Consider the following 7546-nt stretch of genomic DNA (forward strand, 5'->3'; position numbering starts at 1 on the left):
AAAATAAAAAGAACGAGGTTGGAAAAATGGCTTAGCAGTTAGGAAGACATGCTGGTCTTATTGTGTGCCCAGATTTGATGCCTAGCACTCTTAGTATGTTGTCATCTTCTGGTCTTTGAGAACACTGTATTCTTCGTCACAAACCCCCTTTCCCCTCACACATACACACATAATTTAAATAAATAAATAAATCTTTTTAAAAACGTAAGAAAGTGTTTCTTGTTTATTGCTATTCTGGAATAATGCATACAATATTGTTTACAGATTGGATTGTTTCTTAAGCGTTCACAGAATTTGCTGGTAAAACACATCTGGACATAGTATTTTCTTCCTGGGAAATATTAACTATGAACCCAGTTTCTTTCCATACTTGTTAAGACTATAGGTATGTGTTAAATTATTTATACTTTTTAGAAATTTCTTCAATCCTACTAATTTTTAAAATTTAATATTAGTTCTCCATAGTATTCTCATACTATCCATGTTTATGTATCATTGTTTAAAATAATATTTATCTATGCCTTGTCTCTTATTTTCTTATTAATCTCTAATTGTTTATTATTAGCCACTTATGAGATTAAAATTTAATTATATTTCTGAATCATAGTCATTTACATCTCTATAAAAGGTTAGATAGCAAATATTCCTTGCAGATCATGCTGTCTCTAAACACTGAAATTATAGCATAAAATCAGCTCTATGTGGACCTGTATACCAATAAAACCTTATTTATAAAAAACAAACAACTGATTCTTTATAAACCACAGGCAGTAGCTTGCTGACACTACATTTCTTTCAGTCCTTATATTTAATTTATTTGTATCTTCTTTGAGAATATTCTGTGATTTCCTAAGACTGCTTACCTTATACACAATTTATTAAGTTTTGCTTTATTTATTTTTAAATTTGCTACAAAAATATTGCATCCAGAGCTGTGGTCGTAGTGTTTTGGCACAGTGGTAGAAAGTCTAAGGAATATCTTCAGTCTACTTCAGAAATGTAGATATATTTTAATAATAATTTTATATTTTATATCCTACATTTTGTTTCTTTTTCTTTAATTTTAAAAACTTTCGTTGAAATTGATATTTGTATCTTTCTATTCTACTTTCCAGGTCTATGAGGACCAGAGGTATGGCTCTGCTGTGGTAGCATACTTGATTAGCATCCCCACCACCCTGGATATATAAGTAGCGTCATTCCAGAGTCTTTAGAATGCTAAACAGAAAGTTGGGTAGCTTTAGCATTAAAATACAGTCAAATCCCTCTCTTTATAAAGTCAGTAAAAGCAGATCATGGTGGTAGATACATGTAATCCCAGCACTCACGGAGATAAGGCAGAAGGATTAAGAGCTCACATCCATTCACCACTACATAGCAGGTTGAATTCTAGCCTGGGCCACATGAAATTCTGTCTCTGAAAAATAAATTAAATAATTTTAAACTAATATAATCAAATGTGTGTCTTATATGCAAGTTGTCTAAAGTGAAATTCTGATAATGATGCTGGACAACCAAAACTTCTGGCCTTAGAGAATAAGATTTGTCAAATGTGTTAAAAGACAAAGAATAGCATCTCGAGATACTCAATTCATCTAACAGACACCATTAAATAGTAATGAATAAACCGTCAAAAGGAATGAGCAAGAGGGATAACTAGAGAGGCAGCCATATTTTTATTTTACTTGTTGGAAATTAGGTTCTCCGGAAGTAGAAGCTAAGGGTTTTAGGGATTAAGACCCATACAACAGACTAGGAAAAAGCAGCATGAGGCAGGAGGATGCCCGAATGCAGGAGCTACACACCCTACAGTGGGATCTCAGAACTGTGTAACTGGACCTGAAATGGACCACCTTTTCTAATAGCACTTGTCATTAGATGTCACATACCTAACGGTGTGAAGTCAGGCCAAACAATCCTCTGTAGTGAAAGTAAACTCTGAAGGGGCTGAGCTGTGGGGGCTGCCTGATGAGAAGCAGCAACTGAAGCAAAGGGGCAGCATCTTCCGAGCAAAGATTCATCCATCATAGTCCTGGAAAAAGTTCAATTCATTTAGCCAGATAAACGAAAGTGGCATCAATCAGGGTGAGCTGGATGTGTTTGCTCTCTGTGGCTCCTTCCCAGCTCATCACAAGTACACAGCAGCACGACCATGGAAATGAGAGCTGGGCAAACACTAGCTCTACTCTTCGATGCATCCAAGACTTTAGTGTAGACATTTGCGACCTATAAATTATTTTGTATGTAATCCCAGACTTCCCCCTGCCTGCTGACAATAATAGCAGTAGCCAAGGGGTGTTCAAAGACTTTTTCCTGGCCAGCCAAGATTTTCTCATATCTGGATGTTTTTGTCATAGTACAAAATGCCTCACATTAAAGATAAGATGACTTTTTAAATGAGCAATCTTTATAGATATTCACTGTTGTTCCAGAATTCATCATTAAATATTTTCTAATCTAGCAAATGTATTTAAAGGCATGAATTGTTCTATGAATTCCTAACATAATGCTATTAATATGCTGAGTTATTGTGGATTGCTTGGCTTCTCTAAATAGCATTGCACGCCTTAGCCTTTCTGTACTTGGTTCGACTTCATTGATCCACATTATTTCGAACCCGGGTAGAGCATCTTTATTGATCTGCATCAAGACGGACAATGTAGGAATCACATCAAACAGAAGCTTGTTAACTGACAGGAGTCGTTTGGGTTTTGTTTTTTTGTTTGTTTGTTTGTTTTGTAAATAACATCATTCAAGCAGAAGGAAGTGATTCCTACTAACCTATAGGACACAGGCAATTGAGAGAAATGCTTCACTGAAATAGCTTCCAGATACTACATTTAAACATAATGATAAATAATGGCCGGAACTGACATTTACCTAGGAGAGTGATTGCACTGAAGGGTGTTGTTTTCCTATTAAGGGGATCATATTCCTACAGGCTAACAAACTATGTTTTCAGTCTTCTAAAGTCTTGCTTTCTATAATGTTTATACTTTCTAAGGAGTTGGTCCTATTGCTTGTCTGAAATTGCAGTTAGGAGTGGTTGACCAATTTGATTAGGACTCTTTCTACCTGAAATGTTATCTTGGAAAGTTATAAGGGAAGACGGCAAACATCAAATGTTCTGAGGGATAGGTGCTATATGATCAAAATATTTTGTATACACTTCTTTATCCCTCACATGTAGTACTTTCCTACCTTACAAGTACAAACTGGAAATTAAGAGTTTAAGTAACTAGGTTATGATTGCATAACAGATAAAAGACCAAGTGATGGACTGATTAGCATCAATTTATTTTACATTATATTGCTATAGTATCAATTTAAAGCCCTATATAAGACACGTGGCTACCCATTTTTAATCTATAGTCAAAAATAAAGTAAGCCTAAACATTAAAAATATAAATGTCAAATGGATTTCAAGTGTTAATCTATTTTAGTCTTCTGCATAGTTGTGATTTAATTTTAAATATCAGCTTTATACAATGTTGAATAATCTGGGGAGAAAGTCTCAATAAGGATTGTCTAAATTGGGTTGGCCTGTTGGTAAGTATGGTGAGCATAGTCTTGATCATATTAACTGATATGAAAGAAGCCAACCCAGTTTAGGCAGCACCATTCCCTAGCAAGAACGCCCTGAACTACATAAATGTCAATGAATTGAGATGAGCAAAAATCATTTTGCGGGAGAAAGGGAGGAGAAATAGGCAATGGACTCTGGAGGTGTGATGAAAAAGACAGGTTTATATATGACCAAATATATTGTATACATGTGTGAACTTCTCAAAGAGTTAATTTAAATGCTGTATTTTAAAATACTGATGGAAGAAAAATATAATATACAGTTTATATTATATTATATATAGCATATTTTATATATAAATAATAAAGGAAAAGGAAGCTATCAATTTGAGAGTAAAAGGGTAATGGAAGGCATTGGAGGGAGGGAACAAAGAAGAAGCTGTTAAGAAAAAAGGGCAGGAAATGATATGAATTATTGTTTTTTATTCGATATATATTTATAATTCAAATGATTTCCCCTTTCCTGGATCCCCCCTCCCCAAAAGTCCCATAAGCTTTCTTCCCTCCTGTTCCCCAATACACCCCTTCCCAATTGATCTACTTGCCTGTTACTGTACCAATACCATGCAGTTTTTAACACAATTGCTCTGTAGTACTGCTTGAGGGAGGGGATACTGATTCCCCTAGAAGTTATTTTACTGTTGAGGATAGCTTTAGCTATCCTGGGTTTTTTGTTATTCCAGATGAATTTGAGAATTGCTCTTCCTAACTATATGAAGAATTGAGTTGGGATTTTGATAGAGATTGCATTGAATCTATATACTGCTTTTGGCAAAATGGTCATTTTTATTGTATTAATCCTGCGAATCCAAGAGCATGGAATATATGTATTATTCAAATTCAAGTAAAAGCATATTTAAAAAGAAAGACAAAGGAGGCCTAGATAGGCTTAATAACTTTATCAGTATTGTCCAGTCATGTTTTTAATCTCAAGAGTTTCAGAGATTATGTAGGAATGGAGTACTTATTTTGTGCTGTTTCAAGCAAAGCATTTAAATCATGAAAAACTGGAATAAGGAAAAGTGTGCTCAAAGTACTACTTGAGAAAAAAGAACAGAGGAGGAGAGGAGAATCACAGAGTCACAATGAAAAGGAAGTAAGTGGCCTTCTTCAGTCCAGGTGAGTCCTCATTAGAAATTTACAGTAGAGCTAAACACAATGTGAAGTGAACAGAGGCAAAAATAGATTTCATATAAAAAAAAGAAGTATTGAATGATTACTGTGACATTTCTTGGTTAATGGCTGGGTGTTTTGGAGGAGGTTTTATGCGTACTAAAGTTTGCCACTAAACTAGCTGACCTGAGTTGAAACTCTTGAATGTTTTCTGAACTCTACATGCAATCTGTGGAATGCATACATGTGCAAAGAAACACACACACACACACACACACACACACACACACTGGCACATGTGAATATGCACAAAAAATAGATGTAAATATTTTCTTTAAAACCTAGTTTCCTGCCTTCATGAGATTCTATTATTTCCTACCTGCAAACCCAAGCTAGTTTGTCCTTAGCTGGGTGGCTGAAGCTTATGATAGGAGAATCGAAAAGAATGTCTGTTTGACCTGATTTATTTTATAAATGAAGACATAAAACCCTGACTGACAAAATGAGTTGTATACACAGTTGTAAAGCTAAGAGCAGAACCTTGGCTTCTTGGGTTTGTAATTTTTGTGAAAATTATACATACATACATACACACATACACACACACATGTAACACATATAATACATACATCCATGCAAGATATGTATCTATATACTATATACATAGTATATATATAATATACACTACATGCATACATACACATATATACATAATACATACATGCAGTGTGTGTGTATGTGTGTGAGTGTGTGTGAGTGTGTGTGTGTATGTGTGTTTGTGCAATTACTGTAGTCCGGGTCAGAATGGCTTAGCCCAGTTTGAATTTTCTTTAAGCTAGATTTGAGTTCACTGGGTATGTCAAAGCTAGATTACTCAAAAGAAAGAGCTGTTTTCAAACAACATATTATCAAGACTAACAAACATCTGCATGGATGGCCTAAATCCTATCCCAGTAATTCTATCTGCAGCTATCCTTCTTTGTCCTAAATAGTATAAGTCACTTGCTGCCCCTAAATATATTGCTTTCCTTGTTTATGACATGCACAATATGGTCTCTTCAGTAGCTTCATGTTCTATTTCTGTCCCCAAGGTCACAGTTCATAATCTGGGAAAAATCTTGATTGTCCACATGAAACAAGGAAAGAGGGTTTGGATGACTGAAATTGGTGACTAACCCAAGAACCATTTAAGTTCTCTGTTCATGTTCTGCTAACATTCAACATGGACATCATTATGTTTTAAAAACTTTCTTCAAACAAATGAAGTCAGTCTCTAATTGGCTCACTTTCTCTTGCTCTAGTTGAATTATCCACACCCAATTGCAAATCCTCCCTTTACTAATTTCATAAAAGTTTCATCTTCCAAGAGAATATTTTAAAAGCATGGAGAATATGAAACCTGATAAAATATACCAAATAGTGATTTCATTTGTGCCTCTTTTCCATTTTTCTTTTATCTTCCTTTCTTTTCTTTCTTTTTTTTTTTTATTTGTCGTTTGCTTGCTTTTTGAGATGAAAATGTCACCATGTAGCTCTGGCTAGTCTTGAACTCACTATGTGAATCAGTTGGTCCTCAGATTTACAGAGATCCATCTTCTTCTGCCTCCCAAGTGCTGGGATTGAAGGTGTGCACTATCACCCCAATACCTGAATGCTTTCAGATTGGTTTAATCTATCCAATTCTCCAAGCTGGTGTGAGGAGAACTACCTGCACAGAAAAAAGTCAAAGTTTCTGAGGACATCTGCACAAGGTTATTAATATGAGAAAAGAAGAACCGGGATTTGTATTCCATAGACTATAATTCTTTTACAGTCTCCTCCTACCATGCATGTAGTCTTATGCAACTTGTATATTTCTAACATGATTTTGGTGTACCTGTTATTGGTGAGCACTACAATTACTTACACCATTAAATAGTAAAACAAGCTACTACTGGATATTTATACCTGAGTGTGAATGCTTCTGATGGACACTTGCATGGGATCACATGAGACACTCAATCACCAGCACAGAATTACTATGCCATTCAGCAGCCAGAGTGCAATGTTCATGTACTCATGAGTAAAGCAAGAATTCTTTCCTGATGGAGCCTACCAGTCTGAGCTGAATAATAGCAGAGCACTGAATACTTTATGAACTTTTCAGTTTATATCTGACACCCACCCTTAATGTGGCTTAGTGACTAACTCTACCAGCTCTGAAGTCTCAGAGCAAGGGAACAAGCACAGACAGCCTATTTTCAGGAGTGAGAAGAGTGCTTACCACTGATGTATACATCATTTTGATTTATAGTTCTGCATATTTGACTTTTCCATTAAAAAGCACCATGTTTCCTCGGAAGAACTGTAATATCTGCATTTAGCATCCTTTCCTGATCATAATGAGTAATAATAATACTCAGGACCTGTAAAGCTACAGTGACTCAAAGGAAAGGGCCCACCCCTCTTGACACTCTGGCGTGATGTCCTATGCTCTTTATGCTTCCTTCTTATAAAAATAATATTTAAAGACAATATGTTAAGACTGCAATAAGTTGTAAGTCCTTTCTTTCACTTTATGGGTGTTTTCATCAGTTCAAACACTGACTTTTTAAATGTAAAATAAATTTATTTGTAGTGACAGTTTAGAGAACTCGCCCTGCACGCCTGCACGCGGAACTTCGTGCCACGACGTGAAAACTAAACAGAAACTGTTCTCCATACTGACTGTAAACTGGGATTTTTAAAGGGTGGAGAGAAAACAAAGCAACGTCAAGAACTGAGAGTTGGCAGCACAACAGCATGTAAGTCGTATCCACCCAGAGAAATGTCTCATGAAAAATTTTAAACAATAAATTCTGTCATCTTG

This window comes from Apodemus sylvaticus, chromosome 6 (assembly GCF_947179515.1).
Source record: "Apodemus sylvaticus chromosome 6, mApoSyl1.1, whole genome shotgun sequence".
Taxonomy (NCBI): Eukaryota; Metazoa; Chordata; class Mammalia; order Rodentia; family Muridae; genus Apodemus; species Apodemus sylvaticus.